General features: G+C 40.3%; 1 protein-coding gene across 3 annotated transcripts in view; it reads right to left on the bottom strand.

The window, feature by feature from the left end:
• The window catches only part of FAM168A (family with sequence similarity 168 member A), a 185583-nt gene that overhangs the window by 130153 nt on the left and 31083 nt on the right, over positions 1–24347 (bottom strand). The window contains exon 2 of one of the 3 annotated variants that reach the window (XM_027848111.1): positions 19932–20036. The exons of the other annotated variants lie outside the window; for them this stretch is intronic. The gene's annotated coding sequence lies outside the window, so the exon portion shown is untranslated. The remainder of the gene's footprint in view (positions 1–19931; positions 20037–24347) is intronic. 3 annotated transcript variants of the gene reach the window in all.

Below are 24347 nucleotides of genomic sequence, written 5' to 3'. Positions count from 1 at the left end.
ATGCCATGAATGCCCTCAATCTAAGAAATATTACCCCAATGAATACCTGAAATTCTCTAATGATTTGTTTCTTTAACTTAAACATTGCCCTCTCTCCAACAGTCTTCCCATGAGAAGCAAAGATGTTGGTTAGAAGTTCTTTTTATAACAAATAAAAATAATTTTATTGAGAGAGTCCTGTTGGGGACTTAAAGTAACTAATTCTGTTTTGTTAATGTGATTTCACTGGTGTGAGAGTTTCCTCCACCAATGTAGCTAATGATCTTTCATACCTTAGTAGATAATCTTTTATCAGTTGCTACAACAAGAAAGAAAGAATAAAAGGTATTTTCTGCTGGCTAATGTTCTGGTAATAAGCTTCTTCCAAAGTCAGCTAGCCTAGGCTCAGCCTCAAGATGAATAGACATCTATCACCACACCTGTTCAAATCTTTTCTATGATTCTCTGATCCCATAATTTTAAGATTCTGTGACAAGATAACCTGTAATGCAGGTTCCAACTCTAGGTACTCATTCAAATGTGACATGGAGGAGAGAGCTAAGAAAGAGCTCACTGTTTAGGCGTTTAAAAAAAAAAACACTTCTGGACAAAGAAGCAATCACAGGTGCAAACAACATTCTGAAGCCCTTAAAAGGAATAGTTAAATAACTCCCTGGATTTACAGAGAAATGTCAATATTGTTGCACTGTACCTTGTTGACAGCAGGACATTAAAGTAAGCACACTTTAGCCAAGACTAATAAATCTATAATCAGAACACTTTCTGCCTCAAAGTTTTCCCAGATATCATCTCATCTGGCATCAACTAACCCTCTGAGCTAAGGAAAGTCAACATCAGAACTCTTATTTTTTCAAGAACTCCATTTTTCCAAACCAAGGACTGGGGTCACACAGCAAATCAGTGGTGGACCCAGACACATCAACAAGATTTTCTGACCCAGAGTCCCTACATTAGACATGCCCCATATCAACATTCACCCAAAAGATAACATGATTGTTTGGAAGGCACTGGATCTGCAGTCAGGAGCAACTCTGGGACTTCCCCGGCAGCGTCAGTAAGGTGAAGTCATCTAACTCCTCCAGCCCTGGGCCTTCTCATCTATTAAACTGAGATCACAAAGCTCACCATGCCTCTCTCGCAGGGTTGTTGGGAAGAGCAAATGAGCTAACAGTATAAAGTGCTTTGCAAACCTTAAAGGAGTTAAATAAATGCCAGCAATTTCTCTGTTTTCCTTCTCTATCAACACATATGAACTGGAGTAATGAAGTGTACTGACTTTGAAGTCAGGAGTCTTGGGCTTCAAATTTGGCTCTGTCACTTAGCAGCTGGGCAACCCAGGGAAAACCCCTTCCCTTCTCCAGCTTCCCTATCTATGAAACGAAGCAATTGGGCTAGATGATCACTAACGTCTCTTCCAGCCCTATTATGATCCATCACCAGAGAGCCAGACAGAGCCACTTAACAAAGGTCACTCTCTCTCTGATGTGAGGGCCACTCACTCCCACAGGGCAATCCTCCTGCCTTAAATGCCTATAATATTTTTCATACGCACCAAACATTTAGAATAGCTTTGAGAATCACAGAGTCCCAGACCCATAAAGCTTGATGAGATGTTAGTGCGTATTTATATTTAGTTCAACCTTTGGCCAATATGGAAATCCCCTTTACAGCCTCCCTGACAGGTGGTCATTCAGCCTCCATACTTGGGCTTCCCAGTGACAGGGATCTAATTACCTTATCAAGGCAGCCCATTCCACCATGGGTCAGCTCAGACTGTGGTTAGGTTCCTGCTTGGACAGGGTGGCATTCAATAACATCCCACCTGTCTTATGCCCCATCTCTGAGGCTACCCATAGGATGGTAGGAGTTAGGGCTAGAAAGGACCTCCAATACCAAATTAACTCTCTGGTTCTGCAAATGAAGAACCGGGGCCCAGAGAGGAGACATGACTAGATCAAGGTCAAAAAGTGGAAAGTAGGAGGACCCTGGTTTGAATCCTGGTCTTCTCATTTGAATCCTCTGCTGTTGCCATTAACTACATTGTGCTGCCTCCTGCAGTTCCCAAGGGCCCAAGACAGCCCTTCAGATGAGCATGTTCCCTTTAAAACACTGTGATTAAGAGAAGCCTATTCCAAGGTTTCTGTGTGCTTTTTTACTGTTTTAAAAAGTAAATAAAAAGCCCTAGAAGATCCAAGTTTTGGGGGTTTTTTTCCTTCAGTTTATAAAAATAGCCAAGGACATTCTATCCAGTTGAATTATTACCACCACTGAGTTCTGTGAAGGATCCTAAGGCATAAAACAAAAAATATTTACAAATTTTATTTGTAATGGGAAAGAGCCAAGCCAGGCAGAGTTTATACTACACCAAACAGAGCAAAGGAATGCTACAAAGGGTAAAGAATTAAAAGAAAAGACAGGTTAAGGCTCCCTGGCCTAAATTTAATATAGTTCCTTATATGACATTAAATAAGTCCCTTCCAACCTTCCAGGTCTCAGTTTCCTCTTTAATAAAATAAAAGAGCTCGATTTGAGGGTTTCCAAGGGCAAGGGCAATTCCACCCATTCACTTCAAGGTTTATGCTCTATTTCCTAAGGCATCTCCCTTCCTGACATTCAATATCTTAAGATAACTTCTGGCTTCAAAATTCTAGAATTGTAAGAAAATACATAATTTCACATCATGCCTACATTGACAAATACCTAAAGATGCATAGGGTTAAAGCGGGAACTGGAGAGAAGGGAATGATACCCCCAGAGACCCAACCATTCAAATTTCTAAACCCTATTTTCCCATTTCATAGAATTTTAGGGCTGAAAGGGAACACTGATAAGAGAAAACTGAGGCTCCAAGATGTGAAGTAACTTCCTGAAGGTCACAAAAGCATAGCATTGGCAGATACAGGCTTGGACCCCAGGTTACCTGATTATGCGTCCCAATACTCTGGCCACCATGCCCTGATGCCAGTCTCTGAATGCGATAAGACCTACTTCTTTGAAGTCTGGATGACATAACCTCATTCATCCCATACTCTAAAATCCCTTAACTCAGACTGGAGTAACTGTGAACGAACTGGAGCATATTTCTTCTTTATCTCTGACTCTCAGTTTCCCTAGCTTTCTTCAAGTGTCAGCTAAAGGTTCACCTTCTTTCAAGTAGTCTTTCTTCAAAAGAGGCAGGGTCAAAGGAGCAATAACACCTTCAGTCAGCAAAGTATATTATAAAGTAGTTTATATGTGCATACACATATCATATATACATATAACAAATAGCCATTCTCCAATAGTCAAAGAATACGAACAGTTCTCAAAAGAACTGCAAAACACAACAACATGAAAGAATGTTCCAAATCACAAATAAGAGAAAAGCAAATCAAAACATCCCTAAGGTTTAATATCACATCCTACAAGATGGCAAAAATGATAAAGTCGGGCAATAGTCAATGTTAGAGAAGTTGTAGAAAGATAACAAACTGGTACATTGTTGGTGGAGCTGTGAATTGATACAACCATTTTGGAAAGCAATTTGGAATCATGCAAATAAAGTGACTAAAATGTCCATACCTTTTCACCCAGAGATTCCATTACTGGGCTTATACCTCAAGCAGGCAATTGATAAGAAGTCTCCATGTACAATAAAATATTTTTTTTTTATTAGTGAAGCAATCGGGATTACATGATTTGCCCAAGGTAACACAGATAGTATGTGTCAAGTGTTTGGTCTGAGGCCAGATGTGAACTCAGGTCCTCCTGACTTCAGGGCCGGTGCTCTATCCATTGCGCCATCTAGCTGCCCGTAATAAAATATTTTCAACAGCACTTTTCATGCTGCAAAAAATTGAAACAAAGTAGATGCCTACTGATCAGAGAATGGCAAAACAAATTATGATACATAAATGTAATGGGGAAGGGAAGTTTGGAATAAGCATTTGTGTAGTTCTATTATGTGCCAGGCACTGTGCTAAGTGCTCTACAAATATCACCTCATTTGATCTTCATAAAAACCCTGCAAAGTAGATGCTATTATCATCCTCATTTTACAACTGAGACAAACAGAGATTAAATTACTTGCCCCAGGTAATACTGCTACTACATGCCTGAAGCTGCATTTGAACTCAAGTCTTCCTGACTCCAGAATCAGTGCTCTATCCACTAGACTGCATCACGCAACAGCCTGTAATGGAATATTACTGTGCTTTAAGAAATGATGTATGTAACGAATACAGAGAAGCATGGAAAGATCTACATAAACTGATGCAGAATGAAGTCAGGAGAGCCAAGAAAACAGTATTCAAAGTAACTACAACAATGTAAATGTAAAGAAAAATCACCAAAAAAAAAAAACCCACCAAAAAACCCAAAAGTGAATGCTGCAAAATTATAAAGAAAAAAGTATAGCTTAAAAGAAGAGCTATTAGAGACACTCCCAACCCACCCCCTCATAGAAGTCAAAAAGCCACAGGTCTTCCACACTGCACTTTTTTTTTTCAATGTATCGATCAATCATGCTAATTTTTTTCCTCCTCTTTTTTGTCTTTAAAGAAATACTATTTGTTATGTGGGAGGGTTCTCTAGCAGGGCAGGGGAAAGGATAATAGAAGAAACTATAATGATGTAAAATAAAACATGTCAATAAAAACTTTTTTTTAAAAAGCCTTTCCCAGTGCTCCTGAATCTTAGTGCCTTCCCTCTGCAATGTGCCCCATGTCTACCTTGTTTACAGGTAGCTCTCGTGTGTTGTCTCCCCCCCAGACTTCAAGCTGCACGAGGGCAAGGGCCAGTTTTTGCCTTTTTCTGTATCCCCATCACTCAGCACCATACTTGGTACATCAGAGTTGCTTAATAAATGCTAGCTGACTGACTGCTATGGAGATAAAAATCAGAATTTGCCAAGAAAGACTGGTACGCATTTTGGAAAATAAGAGCTCACACTATCATTCTGGGTGTCTCCCAGACGCCTGGAATTACAGAATGCTGGAGCAGCAAAAAAGGACCTTCAGCCTGAGATGCTGTGCCACACGAGAGAGAGGGAGATCCAGACAAGACGCTGTTAAGCAGCAGTGGTCCACAGCATCTGCGCCACAAGTTGATGATGCAAGCGAGACTAGATATTAAGCCCCTACCTTTGAGCTTCCTTATAAGATTACCTTCAGATTCCCTGTCACCATAGCAGCCTTTATTACTGAAGGCAGTCTCAAGTGAGTCTGTGAGCAGAAGTAGGAAATATTATTTGCTGGATCCTTACACAGCATACTGACCCTCACAGTGATTATTCCATTCCCTTTATTTCTCTGGTATTTGGAACAGGCACAGCTTCTCTTCCTGCTTTTGCAGCATATGTGGTACAAGTTTTTTCAACGAAATTTCATTATTTAACCAAAAAAAATTCCCCCTTTGCAAATAAAGAGTAAAGAATAGGGTTTTTTTCCCCATGTCACATCTGATAGATTTCTCACCACATCTTTGAACCCAAATGATCTGGTCAAGAGTCACATTCCGTTGAAAGTGAGGCTAATTCTCTGCCTACTTCACAAGATTGTTCCAGTGTTCAAATGAGCTAACAATCTAAGGAGTTTGTAACCACAAATCACTATACAGATGTAATAATTCTTATTATTGCAGTTAATACATTCAGAGAGACATTACCAAAAAACCTCAACTAAACCAAGAAGAAATGACCCAAAACACAGGTGTTCCACTGTAATTTCTTTGCCCAAGAGGGGAAAATGATCTTACACACACAGAAAACTTTAGCTTTGATATATTTATCAGGAACTATATTATGAAAAGATCATCAACTTAGAATCAGTAGATCTTAGACCAAGTCTAAGCTCTATTACTGACCCACTGTATGATTCAACTCCCTTTTCTCTCTTGTCTTCATTACGTGTTCTCAACAGTAAAAAGAAGAGATTGTAGTAGAAGATCTCTAAGGGGCCTCCTCACTCAGACATTCCATATTCTAATGTCCATTAGTCTAACATTTTATAGCCTAAGATCCCTTTCTATCTCTGACATTCTATCCCAGATCCCTTATTTAGTACTACCTGTGTGATCATGGGTAAGTCAGTTGACTTCTCTCAGCCTCAGTTTCCCTATGAGACAGCCAGGTGGCACAGTGGATAGAGCACCAGGCCAGGAGTCATGAAAGACCTGAATTAAAATCCTACTTCAGACATGTACTACCCTGGACAAGCGGGTCTTGGTTTGCCTCAGTTTCCTCAACTGTAAAATGGGGATAGTAATAGCACCTACCTCCCAGGACTGCTGTTAAGGCTCAAAAAAGAAAATATTTGTAAAGTGCTTATTAGCACAGTGCCCAGCACCATTTAATGATAGCTATTATTATAATCATTATTATCTATAACATGAGCAGTGTGGTCTAGATCAGGGACTCTTAAGAGGATTCATTAATTTTTTTTTAACATTTTGATGACTATGTTTCAACATATTTGGTTTCCTTTGCCCTCCCAACGAAGGTTGGCAATATTTCTAACTGTGCTCTGGGTTAAAGGAATAGAAGTGTGAGTCATTCAGTGCTCACATCAGTCAAGTTAAGAAACATTTATTAAGTGCCTACTATTTACCAGGTACTGTGATAAAAAAGAAAGGCAGAAAACAAAAGTCCTTGCTCTCAAGAAGCTCACAGTCTAATGGAGGAGACAACGTGCCAACAATCACGTACAAAAAAGATATAAGACAAAAACTGGCTAACTTGGAAATGATCAACATTATGATTAGGAGGACTGGGAACAGCTTATTGCAGACTCCAGCTGAGACCTGAAGGAAACCAGGATGCAAGGTGAGGAGGGATATCATCCCATGTTTGGGGGGCAGCCAGTGAAAATGCCCAGACTCAGCAGATGGAGAAACAGCAAGAAGGCCAGCCAGCATCACTGGATCACAGAGTATGTGGGGGAGAGTGACATGTGAGAAGGCTATAAAAGGTAGGAAGGGGCCAGAAAAAGCAACCAAAAGGGGAAATAAAAAGGAGACTCCAAACAAAAGACATAGGCACTCCAAAGGCTTAAGGAACAAGTAGCCCTAAAGGGGTCACTTTTCAGAGCCCAGGTAGATGCCAGAGGCAGGCTAAAGCAGCCCAAGACTACCACAGTGACATTCCTCCTCTGCCAGGCTCAGCACAGGAATAAGAGGAGACTGGAATTGTAGCCAAAAAGAACTGGAGCAGAGTTCTGGCGCTGCAACTTACTAGCTGGGTGACTGTGAGCAAAGCACTTCATTCTCCAGGGCTTTCCTCGTATATTGCTTTCGCAAGTTATTAATGAGCATTTCAGAAGCACTAAAAGCTAGGTACCACACACTGTACTAAGCACTACAGATACGAAGAAGGCAAAAACAGGGTCCCTACCCTCAAGAAGTTCACATTCTAATGGAGAAGACACTGTACAAAGAATTGTGTATATACAAGGCATGTACAGTACCAATGGGAATTAATCCCAGAAGGTATATTGTAAGAAGTGAGCTTTGTAAACTGTACCATACACAGGAAATGTGAGCTATGGTTATTATTGTTATTGTGAGGTACGTACCTCCACAAAAGTCCTTTTCTGATGCCATATTGGTATAGCTATAAATAACACTAACTCACATTTCTATTGTGTTTTTCTGGACAATCCAAAGCTATGATATAGACCACAAATTCTGAACTATCCGATGAAGATGGAAAGGCTTTAAATAGAGGCAAGCAACTGGGTATCTATCATTTGAGGACCAGCCAAGGTGCAGAAAGGCTCATCACCAGAAGATTAGACAACAGGTGATGATTTAGTATTTTTGGCCATAGCCAACACACAGACAAGAATGTGATCTATGTTTGTGGAAGGAGTATCCACGCAAATGAAATCATGGATGTGGAAGTATAAAGGCTTCTTACACCCACCAGAAATGAAGCTCCTGTTAATACTGTAAATGTAATAGTATAATTTAATTCTTCTCCCTTTGTCATTCTCTCTAAATTGCAAGCAGTTTGAGAAACTTTGATTCTCTGCTTCAACAACAGTTTTTAGCTATAATAATAATAACAACAATAGGTAGCAGCTAATGCCTACAATGTGCTAGGCACTATGCTAAGGAATTTTAAATTATATTTTATTTGATCCTCACAACAACCCTGGGAGGTGGACACTCTTACTATCCCCATTTTACAGATGAGGAAATTGAGGCAAATAGAGGTTAAGTTACTTGCCTAGGGCCACACAGCCAGTAAGTGTCTGAGATTGAATTTTAACTCAGATCTTCCTAACTCCAGGCCCAGTGTTCTATCCACTGTGCCACCTAACTGCCATTTATACAGCAACTTACGATTACAGAGCATTTTGATACTCACTGCCGAATATCATTTATTTCTTATTTGCATTATAACAGCCCAGCGAGTTAGACAGGGCAGATTAACAACCCCATTTTCATAAAAGGAAACTGCTGCTTAGAAGAAGGGAACTGACTCGCCCAAGGTCACAAGATGGTTAAGTGACAGAGCTAGGAATGAACAGGATAGATATTAAGACCCTTAATAATCCAAAATTCACATTTTCCTGGAGAAAACTGGGATTTCAATAAGCAAAGCAACTCTATCAAGATCACAGAGTGATGCCTATAGACTTAGTCGTTCCGTCCTGGTCTGGGGCTCACTCCAGGCACTGGCCTGCTTCTCCTCACCTGATGGTTTCTCCACTTGGCTTCCTTCCTGCTGTCCTCTGATGTCCCACACCCTGACGGTCTCAGGCCAACCGCCCAAACCCTCCTTTCAGTCTACAGCCGGTTGCCTATGCGGGGTTTCATTACACTGGAAGCTGATGCTGAATTACATTCATGGAAGGGTTACCTGGAAATGAATTAATCATGGGAGTTGCACTAAGTTGGGAGTGCAAAGACAGCATCTGTGTGTTGGGAAACAGATGGCATTCAGAGGACGCCAGCTTCAGTTCGTGTCTCATTTTCCTAAGGCAAGCGGGTTCAGGTCAGCAGGTAGGCTGGCCCTGGAGTGCCTGCAAATATTTGGCAGTCAGCCAGGGAGAGGAAGAAGGGAATGCAGACACTGTGCATTGTGATAACAAATGAATAATCTAGCAACAGCTGCAATTACCTGCTTCCCAAGCCCTTAATTTTTCACCAACTCATCAACTTTTGCATTTTTGTTCTTTGCAAAGATACATTTCTCAGCACAAACCTGGAGCTCTCCAAACCCAATGCCTGGCACTCAATAAGTCATTCAGTACATACATTTCTGGAATCAGACTGTTAAGAGCTAAAAGGAGTCAAATTCAACTCCAATTAGCAGTTGTGTGACGTTTCCCATCTCTTGAGTTTCAGTATTCTCATCTATAAAATTGGGACAATAATACTTTTAGCTATTTAACAGGGTTATTTTGATGATAGGATATATGTTCCTGACAGGTGGTCATTCAGCCCCTGCTTAAAAATCTCTAGTGACTGGGAGCTCCTAACTTACCCAAGGTAGCCTGCTTTTTTGGAAGAAAGCTCTGACTCTGGAAAAATTCTTTAAACTGAACTGAAATGTGTCTCTCTCTATTTCTATCCACTGTTCTTTGTTCTGCCTCCTAGGGTCACACAGAGTAAAGTCTTTTGTTTTGGATATAAATAGAAAGAAAAGAGCTCTGAAACAAAGAGTCAGAAAACCTAGCTAGATGAGTCTCAGTAAAGCCACTGATGAGATGTGTGATCTTAGACAAGTCATTTCCCCTATCTAAAAAAATGAACAAGTAGAACTACATCAGGGTTCGTGAATTTTCTTCTTAATGTTTTGATAACTGTAAGCCAATATAATTGGTTTCTTATTTTATGCACTTAAAAAACATTATTCTGAGGAAAGGTCCATCGGCCTCAGATCACCCATCATGACTGGACGGTCTACATCCTAAGATTCCAGCTTTGATAGCCGACGGTTTATATTTGAAGACTATGAATTTGTATCCACAAACAGACACAATCATTGTAAAGCATTTCCACACCTGCTGCTGAGTTGGATTATCATCCTCATCATGCAAATGTAGAGAAACTAAGGCTCTGATAATTTAAGTGACTTCCTCAAGGTCAGTTACCTAATAAGTGGGTACAAGAAGAACTGAACCCCAGGTCTTAGATATTGCAAAGAAAGCTGCTTTCTGCTGTACCACATGCCTCTACACAATCTGCAGACAGATTAGAGTTTAAACTACTTACTTTATATGTTACTTCCTAATAAAATCCTACCAACTCAGAGGCACAGAGACACACAATTGTGTCAAGTATATGAAGTTCAACTATGGCTCTACCCCAAGCTCTACAGCAAGCTTATCTGTGATAAGTCATTTAGCCTCTTAGGGCTTCGATTTCCTTACTTCTAAAATGGGGACAATAATATCTGTCATGCCTCAAAGGGCTGTTCGGAAGATCAAACAAGCTTAACAACAGCTGGTATTTCCATAGCACTTTACAATAAGGTAAATTATGTCTAGTATTATTAACCCAACTCTACAGAAAGAAGGAAAGAAGGGGAGTGATCTCACATGGACACACAACTAGCAAGTGTCGGGGTGGGGACTTTAGACACATATTTTCCAGCTATGAGTCCTGTGCTCTTTCCATGACATCATTTGGTCCTTCAATCAAGTTATTAACAAACTTTAAAAAGTAGAAGGTATTATACAAATGTAAGGTGCCAGTGTTGTCAATAAGAGCAGCATGGGTCAGGAAATCTTGGTTTCTATTCATAAACCAATCTTGCCCCTTAACTAGCTGTTACCCATTCTTCTCTGCGGACCTCATTTCTTCATCTACCTACCTCTCCAGATTGTTGAGAGAATCAAATGAGACCACATATGTAAAGCATTGTGCAAATGTAAACTCAATATAAATTTGAAGTATTCTTGCTTATTAACAAAATGAGTGTTAGAGGAGATTATCTCCAAATTCCCTTCCCCCTCTCAAATTATATGATAAGGTTTTGCCCAGCTCTAACATTCTGTTTTGTGTTCTAATAAAGGCTCCTTCACATTCGGACATTCTTGGTCTGGGGATTTCAATTCTGAATTTTCTGATGTCTTACTATGACAAACTCTAAAAAACATGACAACTTAAAAAGCTAACATTCTACTTTCACTTTGCTGTAATTATTATGACCCATCCGACAGGATTCTAGTACTCCTGGAGCTGACATTAGTATGATCCCACTTTGGTATTTGTACCATGTGCTTGCTCAACAATAATCAACAATGAATTCGTCAAGTTCCTCCACAAAAGGCTATTATTTCTACTCTAGGACTTGAACATGGTCTCCTGTCTCTGTAGATGCTTCATTCCTTAGTTAGTCATTAAATGCAAATGAAGGCCATCAATTAGGTTATGACAGAACAAATTCTAGAATATGAATGGAATGAAATACTATTTTGTCATAAGAAATTATGAAAGGGATAGTTCCAGAGAAACCTGGAAAACCTTGAATGAACTGATGTAGAGTAAAGTGAGAAGAACCAGAACAATTTATGCAATACCAACAACACTGCAAAGACAAATAACTTTGAAAGACTTAAGAACCCTTTTGGATGCAATGACCAATGACAATTCCAGAAAGCTCATGATGAAACATGTTACCCCACCACCTGACAGCTGATGCAGAATATGATACATATTTTTGAACACTAAAATTTGTTTTTGCTTGACTATATATTTTTGTTACAAAGGTTTTGTTTTTATTTTTTTCCAATAGGGGTTAGGGTTCCTTTATGGACGTTTGTTGGTTGAAAAACAATAAAATGTTTTTTAAAATGCCAATGAAAAATTGAAAGATGCCATAATAGGCTCTATTAACATACTACAGAAAGAAATACAAAAAAATTGCAATATCCTAACTGGTTTGTTATCCTCATCTCAAGCCTAAATTTGTTTTGTTTTGTTTTTTTGGCCACCCCTTCTAGTTCTATCCTCTGGGGCCCAAAATGAACAAATCTAACCCCTCTTCCACTTGATCCCCTTCCAAATGCTTGAAAGCTGTAGACAGCTATCCTGTCCACCTTAAGTTTTCTGTATTCTAGGCACTCAGCATCAAGGAACATACCCAGTCCCTTCAGTGTTTCCTCATATGACATGAATTTGAAGGCCTTCACAGGATGATAATGATGATGGTTACTGATGACCTCTTTCTCCTCTGAGCTCCCCAAATCACAGGACTGTCTTTCCCCACGATCCTGATCACATTTTACCTTTTGTACCCACCAGTGCCTCATTTCTGCTAAGGTGAAAACTGAATGGCCAGTCTTAGGTGAAGCAGAGGGGCTTAACAAAAGTAGGCTCAACTCAATAAATACTGATTAAGCCCTTTCCACCTCAGAGGGTCCTGTAGCAGAAAGCTCCCAAGGGGTTTAGAGCCTTCCAGGACAGATATGACAAATATGGACATGAATGTGATACAAAATAGAATACAAGGGGCCACAGGAAAGGCCAAGACAACTTCACCTAAGAAAATGTGAGCAGAAAGAAGGATGAGTCTAGGGGAGGAGGGAGAGACCAGAGAAAATTTCACAGAGGTGAGAAAGAGCATTTCCAAAGGTGGAGTTAGAGTGTGGGGAAAGTTCATTCAATGCACGTTCCAGTTCCGCTAGGACAAACTACACAGAAAGAAACCATTACGGAGGTTATTTTAACAGTACAGGTGAGAAATAACAAGAAGTAATAATAGGAAATGAACACATTTGTATAGTATTTTAAGGTTTTCAAAGTGCTTTATATGTCATTTGACTCTTACAACAGCCTTGTGAAGCAGATTCTATTATTCCCACTTCACAGATGAGGAAACTGAGACTGGGAAGGGTTAAGTAACTTGCTCAGGATCCCCCAGCTAATAGGTATTTGAACCAGGATTTGAACTCAAGGCTTCATGGCTCCAAATCCAGCACTTTATCCACTGCACCTCCTCACAAGAAGGATGTGAAAGATGCTGTGAAGGCAGAAAAAATAGGACTTGGAAACTTACTGGACATGAGGGAGTGGGAAGATCAGAAGTGACAGATTTCAAATGTGAGTAAAATCCTACCTTCTAGGGGAAGCCTTCCCCAACTCTTCTTAATTCTAGTGCCTTCCTTCTCTTAATTATTTCCTATTTATTCTGTTTATAGCTTGCTTTGTATATATTTGTTTGAATACTGTCTCCCCGTTTAGACTGTGAGTTCATTAAGGGCAGGGACTGTCTTGCCTTTTTTGTATCCCCAGCACTTAGCACAGTGCCTGGAACACAGTAGCCACTTAATCAATGTTTATTGATTCTCTCTTTCCCATCTCTCTCCTTCCCTCCTTCTCTCTCTCTGCCCCTCCCTTTCCCTCTCCCTCTCTATCCCCTTCTTTCCTCTCTCTCCCCTTCCCTTCTCTTCTCTTGCCTCTCAACCACTCTAGACCTCTCACCTACACACTTGGCATATTCAAATTTATTCCATATTTGCTTTTGAATTTGTCTTCCTCTACTTCATTTTTAGGTCCATGTCTTGCTTCATCTTTGGATCCACAGAATCCAGCATAGGATCTTGCGTAAAATAAGCACTTAAATTTTTTTTAAATTGAATTCAACACAATGCTTCATCCAACCTATTCTAGGTTTTCCATTCAGCCTTCCAGAAGTTTTCTCGGTAGATATGGCTGCCATACAGAGCTCGCCACCAGGATTTATTTTCACAGATCTCAATCTCAAGTGTGGCTTTTCTCTCCATTCAGGCACTCATCCCCTCTCTCAGACTACAGCCTTAGCCTTCTAACTGGTCTCTCTGCTTCAAGTCTCTTCCCCCTTCAATCTGTCCTCCTCTCAGCTGCCAAAGTGACCTTCCTAAATAAAGCACAGGTCTGACCATGTCACCCTCCTCCTGTCTTGTTAAATGAGTCTCCAGTGCACCTCTATTTCCTCTAGAATCAAATGGAGTGTCATGTAAATCTCCTTTATAACATGGCCCTTCCTACCTTTCCCATCTTCTCACACTTTACTACACCTCCACGCACTCTATGATCTAGCTATATTTGCAGCTCCTCACACATGGCACTCCATGTCCTATCTGCACACCTATGCACTGGCAATCCCCAATCCTGGAATGTTCTGCCTCCTCACCTCTGCCTCTTGCTTTCTCTGGCTTCCTTTAATAAGCTCAAAGCCCACTTTCCTAGGAGGCTTTTCTCAATCCTCCCCTCCCCCAAGCTATTTGTTGATCCTTTCCCTTTCTGATTACCTTCCCTCTACTCTGTATATAACTTCTGTGTACCCAGTAACAGACATGACAGCCAGCACTGGTTATTGTCTTTCTTTGTAACTCCAGCACTTAGCACATTGCCTGACACATAGTAAGCCCTTAATAAATGTTGTTGGCTGACATTCCATGTGATTTCTGTTCATGCCTCTCCGTAACTTTTCCTTATCTAATTCTTTAAATAGCATAAGTTATCACAGAATTTAGAGCTAGAAGGAACTTCAGAGATCATTTAATCCATCCCATCATTTTACAAATGAGGAAAATGTAGCCCAGAGATTTTTACTGACTTGCTCAAAGTAACACAGTAAGTAACAGAAGCAGAATCCCAACTCAGGCCCTCTGTTTCTCAATTCTGTTGTTACACTACAACAAACAGCATAGTACTTCAAGGAAAGAAGAGAGAAGCTCTCCAGACCTGAATGTGAAACAAAGCTCTGATATTTCCTAGCTGGGTGACTGTATCCAAGTAAGTCACTTAATCTTGCCCACATCTTAAAAAAAAAAAAAAGCAATTAAAGCTACACTGGGACCACCTCCTAGGGTTGTTGTAGAGAAAGTTCCGTAAACCATAAGAAGCCATTATAGAAATGCAAGTTATTTTTTAAAGGACATAATCTACCACACAGTCCACTCCTATGATGGAGAGAAGCAGGCGTCAGAAATAGTTATCCCTATACTTGGCTACTCTCTAGTTTAATGGGGAAAGCACACAAGTGCTTGGAGTCAGAAGATTTGGGCTTGGATCCCCATTCCCATACCTACTACCTAAGTGACATTAGGCAAGTCCCTTCCCGAGCCTGAGATTCAGGGTCCTCTTCTGTAAGAGGGCCATGTTGGACAAAAGGCTCTTCAAAGTCCTCCTTCCCTCCCAACTCTGACGTTCTATGTCTTAAGTCCTTTCTCAGGGTCATTCCAGAGAGAATATTTGAGTTCCAGCAAATAAAGGAAACAATACCACCTCCCTTGTGCTATTGAACAAGTCCACAGCTATGTCTACAGAATTAGTCTCACTCAAGGAAAGTACACTTGTGTACAGGCACCAGTTGGTGGGAATTAAGAGAAAAGAGGAGCTAAAGAGGAAACTAAAAACATGGAAGGAAGTTTTAAATAGCATTACAAAGGCCTGAATGTGAAGGCACATTAAAAATAGCTGAAAAGCAGCTGGCACCAACAGACCAAGCCTCACAGACTGATTAATAAGCATCAGGGCCATGTGCTAACAACACATTCAAAATAATATGCTCAACAAAAGAAAACACAGAGAGAAGAAGGGTAAGGGGTCTGGAACCTAAGGAAATGGAGGAGTCTGATTCAACATTTATGAGGTGCCAACTGTGTGTCAAACTTATCAAACAAAATTTAGGAAAAATAAATGGATTTGTTCATACTTTATTTTATTCACTATGGGGTGTGTGTGTGTGTGTGTGTGTGTTTGTAATGCAAAAGCAGGTTTGTAAAAAGGCAAGGGGGGTGAAAGACTTAAGGTCCTCCAAGTAGGACTTTACTTCCCAGGAGAACAGTGCGTGGGTTCAAGAGGAACTTAATCACTGAAGAAGAAACAGAAATCCGAGAGGAAGAGGAAAGAGCCCAAGAGGAAGCCACATGGAGAAAAGAACAGGACACGACATTTAGGGAGTCCTGAGCTGGGGGCAATGTCCTCACTCTGAGCCAGAGTAGAAACCGGGCTTGCTTTGTGGGTGGGCAGGCTGCTGGTTAGGAGAAGGTGAGGCATCAGAAACACAGAGCCTCCTGGAGCTGCAGCCGACGCAAAGAGAAAGCCAAGCACTAAGTACCAGGGCTCGGGGAGGCCAAGATGGTGCACTGTTCTCCTCCAGGGAGGAATCTGGATATAAAGGAGAATTCCTCTCCAGACTCTGATGGGGAAAAGGAGAAGGGGAATGCATCCATTTAGGGAATGTTTGCTGAGAATGTTTCTATAACATTCATTTCATTTACTTTACTGCTCCAGTTTAATGCCTTGACTGAATCTGTGCTGTGCTTCACGTAGGTTTTTGGTTAACATAATATGACTAATCTAACCCAAGGAGACTGTAGAAACTCCTTGTTTCATACTGGGGGCTTGAGCCTCCATTAAGACACACTTATTCATAAAATACTTTACAAGGGACTTGGTAATTAAGAGGAACTCCAGAGAAGGGCAGAAATTGGACTTTGCATATCCCATACGTTGTTCATACCAATTCTGCAGCATTTCTTGGATCTCCACCCTTAGCAAAGGGCCTCAATATCACCCAACTACACTACTGAAATGTCCTCCTAATAGTTGTTCAACCCCTATTCCCTCATCCTCTCCAAGCCATCCTTCATATGCTGCCACAAGAAACTTCATCACACCCAGATCTCAAGTTTTCAAGAGAGCATTCGCTGTCCACTGGGTAAAAATCACACTTTTTAGCCTGTCATTCAAGGCTCTCCACCACCTTGTAAGAGCCTTCCTTTCCACTCCTACCTCACCCTGCTCCCTTTCACACCTGTATTTCAATCAAGTTGGGCAGTATAACCTAGGGATTCCATTATTGGGTTTGGAGTCAAAAGGCCTAGGTTCAAATCCTGCCTCAGACGGTAACTGCCTGTGTGATCTGGGCCTCAGCTTCCTCATTCATAAAATTTCAGAGGTCCAGCTCTCAATCTCTGACACCATGATTCTGAGTCATGCCCAGCACTTTCTCCAGCTCCCTGCATTCACTTATTCCCTATGTATGGAATGTCCTCTCCAGCCACTATCTGATCCATGAAAACTTCCCTATCCCTCCTTCGAGCAAAGACGTGCAACCTCACACTGAACTTCATGTATACCTCTCTGCTATACATGTCATGCAAAATTGTATATGAATTATTAACCTACCTCCCTATAAGAATGCAGGCTTAAGTGAGCAGGAACCATGGTTTCATTAAGCCCTGTACCTCCTCCAGTGTCCAGCCCAGTGGTGTGCACACAGACGGTGCTCAGCAAATGTGTCAGCACTGTCAAACTCAAACAGAAACAGGGCCACTAAACTGTACATAAAGATCCCTGTCTGCCACATACTGACTTAGAAAACTAGATATTAACATTATCTATGTTCTATTGTATTTTTACTTATTTTTAAAAACATTTCCCAATTTCCCTTTAATCTGGTTTCAAAGGAACTGAGAGTGTTGCCTTGTGTTTGACACCTCTGGATTAGATGACCTCTAGGGTCTGTTCCAACACTATTTTCTGGTCTTCTTTACTGAACTTCTATAAGTCTTTGGAAGAACAAATGTCTATACATGAAATGGCATCTGTGTTAAACAGAAGGTGGGTTGGATCTTCAACCCTCCAAATGAGTAGGAATTATACTCACCTTTCAACAAAGGACAATAAAACTGGCCCAAGAGGAAAGCAGGGCAGGCCTACACAAAGCCACAAGGCTCAATCAGCATCACTGACTCTGAAAGTAGTATGCAATTAAAATAATTCAACTGTTTCACCAGGTTCCTGTGACCTGCAGTGAAGCAAAAGCATGAGGGAGGAGTTCTTAATTATAGAGGAAACCTCCTCCAAGCCAATGACAGGTGCATAGGGCTCCAGCTGGGTCCCAGAGAGTTGACAGCAACATTTAATTCCTTTTGGTTTTTTCCAAAAACACTTAAGTTTGCAGGCAATTAACTCAGAAGTGGGCTAGGAAGATTGGTGGCCATATTTCAAGGTTTATTACCTCTCTTCCCTGAAAAATCCACCAAGTGGGTTTTAAAGGATTAACAGAAAAACCAGATGGTTTAAGCTCCCAGTAAGCAAGTTACAGTGATCAGAAATGATAATGGCTGGGACCAATTTACAGTTTTTACTGAGCTAGTTTTCACTCTGCCTGGATTGCTGACATATCTGTTTTTTATTTTAATATGTTTTTTAAATAAGATTCTTTTTAGGATGCCATTCTCATTAAGGAATGAATTTCCCTCTATTTCCCTTGTTTGCCACAAGATGTTTGCAAAGAGTTTCTGCCTGTTTTTAATCAAAGAAACATAATTAAAGTGAGATAAAAGACATTTACTTATTTATTTCCTGAGTTATAAATGATGGTAGATACATTAACACCATGGTAGCCTAATAGGCCAATTACAAAACATTTTTCAAAATCACTTTGAAATATTCCTTCTCAAGTGGTAGCTTATTTTCTATTCAGAGTCTGACCTAGCAGGATGAAACTTTCTGGTAGGCTATTGTGAGAAAAGCACTCTGTAAACCAAGACTGCATATGAGACTGATTAATATTAGACTCAAACCACAGGATTTGAATTCTAAATGCTTTACAGTTGCAACAGTGTAGTGGAAGGAATGCTAGTTTTAGAGAAAGGAGAATGAAATTTTGGTCCAGGCTCTACCACTTTTTAGACTGAGAACAAGTCATTTATCCCTTCTGAGACTCAGTTTCCTCATCTGTAAAATGGAAATAATCATTATATAACATTTCATTTCTGACACATCCTGACTATGTGATCTTGAAGGCATGTTACTAAACTTCTCAATGCCCTAGGCAACTTGATAAAACTATATTTTTGCAGAGAAGCTACTGACCTGCATCTGCGGAGGGAGTTTTGTCATTAAAAGCTCTCCGCATTCATGAAATTTAAAAAAAAAAAATCTAGACCAAAAAACAAAAACTGTGCACTACTGACCTCACTCAGTTCTTAAGTGCTTTTTAAAAAAACCATTTTTTTATTTTGAGTTCCAAATTCCCTCCCTTCCTCCAGCCCCTTCCCACATCCACTGAGAAGCCAAGCAATATGATATCCATCATATATGTATATATGTGTATATATATATATGAAGTCATGTAGAACACTTCCATATTAGCCATGTTGCAAATAAGAAAAAGAAAGAAAAGTGAAAAAATTATACTTCAATCTGCACTCAGAGTCCAACAGTTCTGTGTCTGGAGGTGGATGGCATTTTTCATCATGAGTTCTTTGGAATTGTCTTGAATCACTGTGTTGATTACAGTAGCTAAGTCCTTCACAATTGATTATTGTATAATATTGCTGTTATTTTGGACAATGTTCTTCTGGTTCTACTCTACTTCACTTTGTATCACTTTGTATCACTTTGTATCAGTTCATAGAAGTCTTCACAGATCTTTCTGAAACCATCCCCCTCATAATTTCTTATAGCACAATAATATTCCATCACAATCATATACCATCACAACCTGTTCAGCCATTCCCCAATTGATGGGCATCCCCTCCCATTTCCTATTCTTTGCCACCACACAAAAAAAAATCTGCTATAAATATATATGTCTTTTTCCTTTTTCTTTGATCCCTTTGAGACACAGACCTAGTACTGGCATTGCTGAATCAAAGGGTATGCACAATTTTATAGGCCTTTGGGCACAGTTCCAAATTGTTCACCAGAATTGTTGGACCAATTAACAACTCCACCAACAGTGAATTCATGTCCCTATTCTTCCACATCCCTTCTAGCATTCATTATTTTCTTTTTCTGTCATGTTAACCAATCTGATAAGTGTGAGGTGGTACCTCACAGCTGTTTAATTTGCATTTCTCTAATTATTAGTGATTCAGAGCATTTTTTTCATATGACCATTGATAGTTTTGGTTTCTTCTTCTGCAAATTGCATGTTTTTATCCTTTGATCATTGAGCAATTGGGGAATGGCTGTTATTTTTATAAATTTGGCTCAGTTACCTATATTTGAGAAATGAGGCCTCCTGTGTAACTGAAACAGATGTCAGCTTTGGTTCATTTAGCCTCTTGGTCAATCATATCCAAACTTTTTTTTGTTACATTCCCCTGAAAAGCAAAACAAATTTAAGCATGCAACCAATTATTTATAATTTATTTATCTATAAATTGTATATATGTGATTCATGTTCATTCATTGCTAAGTGAATATAGTAATACAGTTCATATTTATTCATTACTATGATTATGTACACTATAAGACAACACAAAACTATTCATTAAAAAGGATAAGATAAAGGGGAAATATTTGATTCTACAGCCCACTGGGAGTCACTGGAGTTTACTGAGTAGGGAAGTGATATGGTCTGACCTGCACTTTAGGAGAATTCTTAGGCAGTTGTGTGGAGGACAGAATGGAGAAAGGAGAGACTTGCAGAAGGAAGACCAACTAGAAGGCCATTGAAGTAGTCCAGGTGAGAGGTGATGGGCACTGGAACTAAGAGGGCAACTCTGTGAGGAGAAAAAAGTTGCTGTGAAGAGAGAAATGACAGGACTTGGCAACTGACCGGATATGTGGAGTGAGAGAAGTGACAAATCCAGGGTGAGATTGGGAACCTTTGGCTAGAAGGACAGGGTTCCCTTAAGGGTAGTAAGTTTGTCAAAGCCAATGCAACCACAATTAAAAAGAAAGCAGAAAGCTGGGAAACAATTTTTATAGCCAGTGTTTCTGAAAAAGGCCTCATTTCTCAACTATATAGAGAACTGAGTCAAATTTATAACAATACAAGTCATTCCCCAATTGATAGAAATGGTCAATGGATATGAACAGGCAATTCTCAGATGAAGAAATTAAAGCTATCTATAGTCATATGAAAAGATGCTCTAAATCACTATTGTTTAGAGAAATGCAAATCAAAAAAACTCTGAGGCACCACCTCACACCTATCAGATTAGCTAATCTGACAAAAAGGTAAAACAATAAATGTTGGAGATGTGGGAAAATTGGAACACTAATGCATTGTTGGTAAAGTTGTGAACTGATCCAACCATTCTAGAGAGCAATTTGAAACCATGCTCAAAGGGTAATCAAACTATGAATACACTTTGACCCAGCAATACCACTACTAAGTATGTAACCCAAAAAGATCATCATAAAGGGAAAAGGGCCCACATGTACAAGAATATTTATAGCAGCTCTGTTCGTGGTGGCAAAGAATTGGAAAGTGAGGGGAGGCCCATCAACTGGGGAATGGCTGAACAAGTTATGGTATATGAATGTAATGGAATACTATTGTGCTATAAGAAATGATGAGCAAGTGGGCTTCAGAAAAACCTGGAAAGACTTGTATGGTCTGATGCTGAGTGAAGTGAGCAGAACCAGGAGAATATTGTACACAGTAACAGCCACGTTGTGCTATGACTAATATTGATAGACTTAACCCTTCTCAGCAATACAAGGATCTAAGACAATTCCAAAAGACTCATGATAGAAAATGCTATCCACATACAGAGAAAGAACTATGGAGTCTGAATACAGATAGAAGCATACTGTTTTCTCTTTTTTGTTGCTTTCTTGTGGTTTTTCCCTTTTGTTCTGATTCTTCTTTCACAAAATGACTAATGTGAAAATATGTTTAATATGATTGTATAACCTATATTGGATTGTTTGCTGTCTTAGGGAGGGGGGAGGGGAGACAGAGAGGGAGAAAAAAATTTGGAACTCAAAATCTTACAAAAGTTCATTTGAAAACTAAAAAATAAACTGACATGAATAGGTTAAAAAAATACTATTAAGTGCAAAAAGAAGAGAAATAAGTTTGGAAGAAAATGTATTGTTTATTGAGGAAACAGTATCATCCATTTCTGTCCATCTCCTTCTGGCCTACTTAAAACAAAAACAGGGGCAGGGTTCTTCCTCACCAGTGACTGACCACAGGGCAAAGCCCTCAGAGGAGCACCTGCCACAGCCATGAGGGCAGGAGTTTAGTCTAGAACGCTGGATGGAGGAACCTGCCCAATGACATCTGCTGTTTAGCTGTTACTGGAGTTAGGTCCTAACTGCCCCAAGGATGATGTCCAACTCAGAAGTCGGGAGAGAGAAGAGCTGGGGCTTACACAGAATAGAGTGGGGGCTAAGGAGGAGAATGTTGGAGGACAAGAATAGGTAGGGTTGGGTTGCAGACAACCTCTACAATTGGCTATCATGGGAAGTGTGGAATCTCTGTACAAACAAATGTTTTCCCAGTGCTATGATACTGGGACTACAAAGATCTATGAGATCTGTGCTAGATTCTGGCAATACAAAGAAAAAAATATGGAAAAAGCACCTCTCCAGGATCAGAGGTCAGTTTCCCAGACTCCCTCTGCTCTTTCCACTACATTGTACTTCCCTACCTCAGGAAACATTCTTATGTCTTCCCAAAAAGAGAGGTAGATATACAAAAAGATACAAAATTTGTGTTCTTCCCATATAGAAAGTGTGCCACAGATCCAAATTGGACTTAGGAAAATCAGTCTCCTCATTTTAGAGACACACCTCTATCAAAGTTTCACATATACTTTAGAGTAAAATTATCATCCAACTAAATCCCAACTTGTTTTTAGTACACACATTCCTAGAAAGTGTGAATTCAAGATTTCAATCTTAATATCCTCAACAAGTAGGCCACCCCATTCCCACCAGACTTCCAGCTGAGTGACCCTTAAGACACTTGCTTAGAGAAAGGTATTCTACTGCTCTAACAATCAAACAAAATATATGTGTTTAAATTCTCTTCTACAATAGCTATTCCACTCAAAGCCCAGAAAGGAAAGAGAAAGGCCAGACACAAAGCAGTAATTTGTTGCACTAAAAAATAAATGGTCATTATCTTTATAGAGTAATTAGCCAAACCAGGCCAATGCCAAAATCCTGTGCCAGAGATTTCTTCAAATTCTAAAACCCTAAAACAAATTCACTGCAACATTCGTAGGCATCAATAATTGACTAAGCTGGAAATTTCTACTGATCTTCCATTTAGGACATACACCATCTTTATGACTGAGAGGCTGTAAATAAAGCCAATTACAAAGGAAGAAAAAACCTGCTGAAGGCTACCTACAATTAAGCCCTCAAGTGTGCATGCAGAAGTTTCCTCCTAGCATAGTACTAGTAGAGAGCACAGCACACCTAAGAGACTAGGAAAGAGGCCCCAGTGCAACATGGTGCAGTGGAAAGATCTAGAAAAAAAAAAAACTAGTCCAACCTCCTCATTTTACAGAGCAGAAAACTGAGGCACAGAGAAGGAAACTGCCCAAGTCATACAACTAGTAAATGACATAGAGCCAAGATTTAAATCCAGATGCTTGTGACTCTGAATCCAATACATACTGAATCCCTCCTTTATACCACCGTGTCTTAACACGTAAGTCTCATGACTCCCACCAAACCTCATGGTTCACACCTGAAGTCAGATTGTTTACCATTCAGTCAGCCCCTGAAGGTCTTTTCTATGACAGCTTTTAGTGCTGCCAACTTTGGACAATTACACAAAAACAATCAGCATTGGAAGAGACCTTGGAATATAAGGCACAGTAATAAAGAGCAGTCTTCAAGTCACCAGGTTGGAGTCCTAGTTCTAATACCAAGATATTGGCCCCTGACAAAATCCTTTAGTCTCTGGTGCTTCAGTTTCTTCTTCTATAAAATGGGATAATACTTACACTAACTCACAGAGATGTTCGAGATGTGTTCTTAGCAAACTTTACAGCACTATAGAAATAGGAATTATTGTAATACATTAGTGTTTAAAAGAGCTTTAAAACATGCAATGTCAGATCTGAAAGACACTTTGGGTTGTAAACTATACATTGTGAGGGTTGGGAAAGAACTGAGTACTAAGGACAGGCAAGCCAGCCTGGCTGAAGCAGCAGCAGGGCACTCTGTGGGAGAGACATGGGACAGCATGTTCCAGGCAAGTCAAACCACCACCACCACCGTCCTGACCACCATCTCCCCTCAGATCCCAATGGGGACATACCAGGACCCTGAACTCAAGAGTCTTGGGAATAGAAGTGTCCCCTAAGCCACCAGAACTGCTTCCAGCCCAGCTCCCACAGCTATTCCTGGGGAGAGAAATCATTGTGGAGAAGAGGTCTACCTTCCTCATCACCACAAACTGCCCAACTGCTAAACAAGGCGGATGCCTGGTAGTGGCAGCACCCCCTAGACCACTGTGGGTCCTGCTTCTAGGCCAGCCCCCACAGCCATCATCTGAGAAAGCAATTGGCTTGGCAAAGGAACCAACCAACCCAGCAATACCCCCCTCCCACACAGGACAAGCAAATCAGCCTAGCTGAAGCACCAAGGCATCCTGAGGGAAAGACAAGAGGCAGCATCTGGCAGACAACCACCACCTTGACCAACCTTGACCATCATCT

The sequence above is a fragment of the Vombatus ursinus genome, unplaced genomic scaffold (assembly GCF_900497805.2).
Source record: "Vombatus ursinus unplaced genomic scaffold, bare-nosed wombat genome assembly UNPS02005659.1, whole genome shotgun sequence".
NCBI classification, from domain to species: Eukaryota; Metazoa; Chordata; class Mammalia; order Diprotodontia; family Vombatidae; genus Vombatus; species Vombatus ursinus.
The sequence above is the reverse complement of the archived record's forward strand: the minus strand, read 5'-3'. Positions and strand labels throughout refer to the sequence as shown.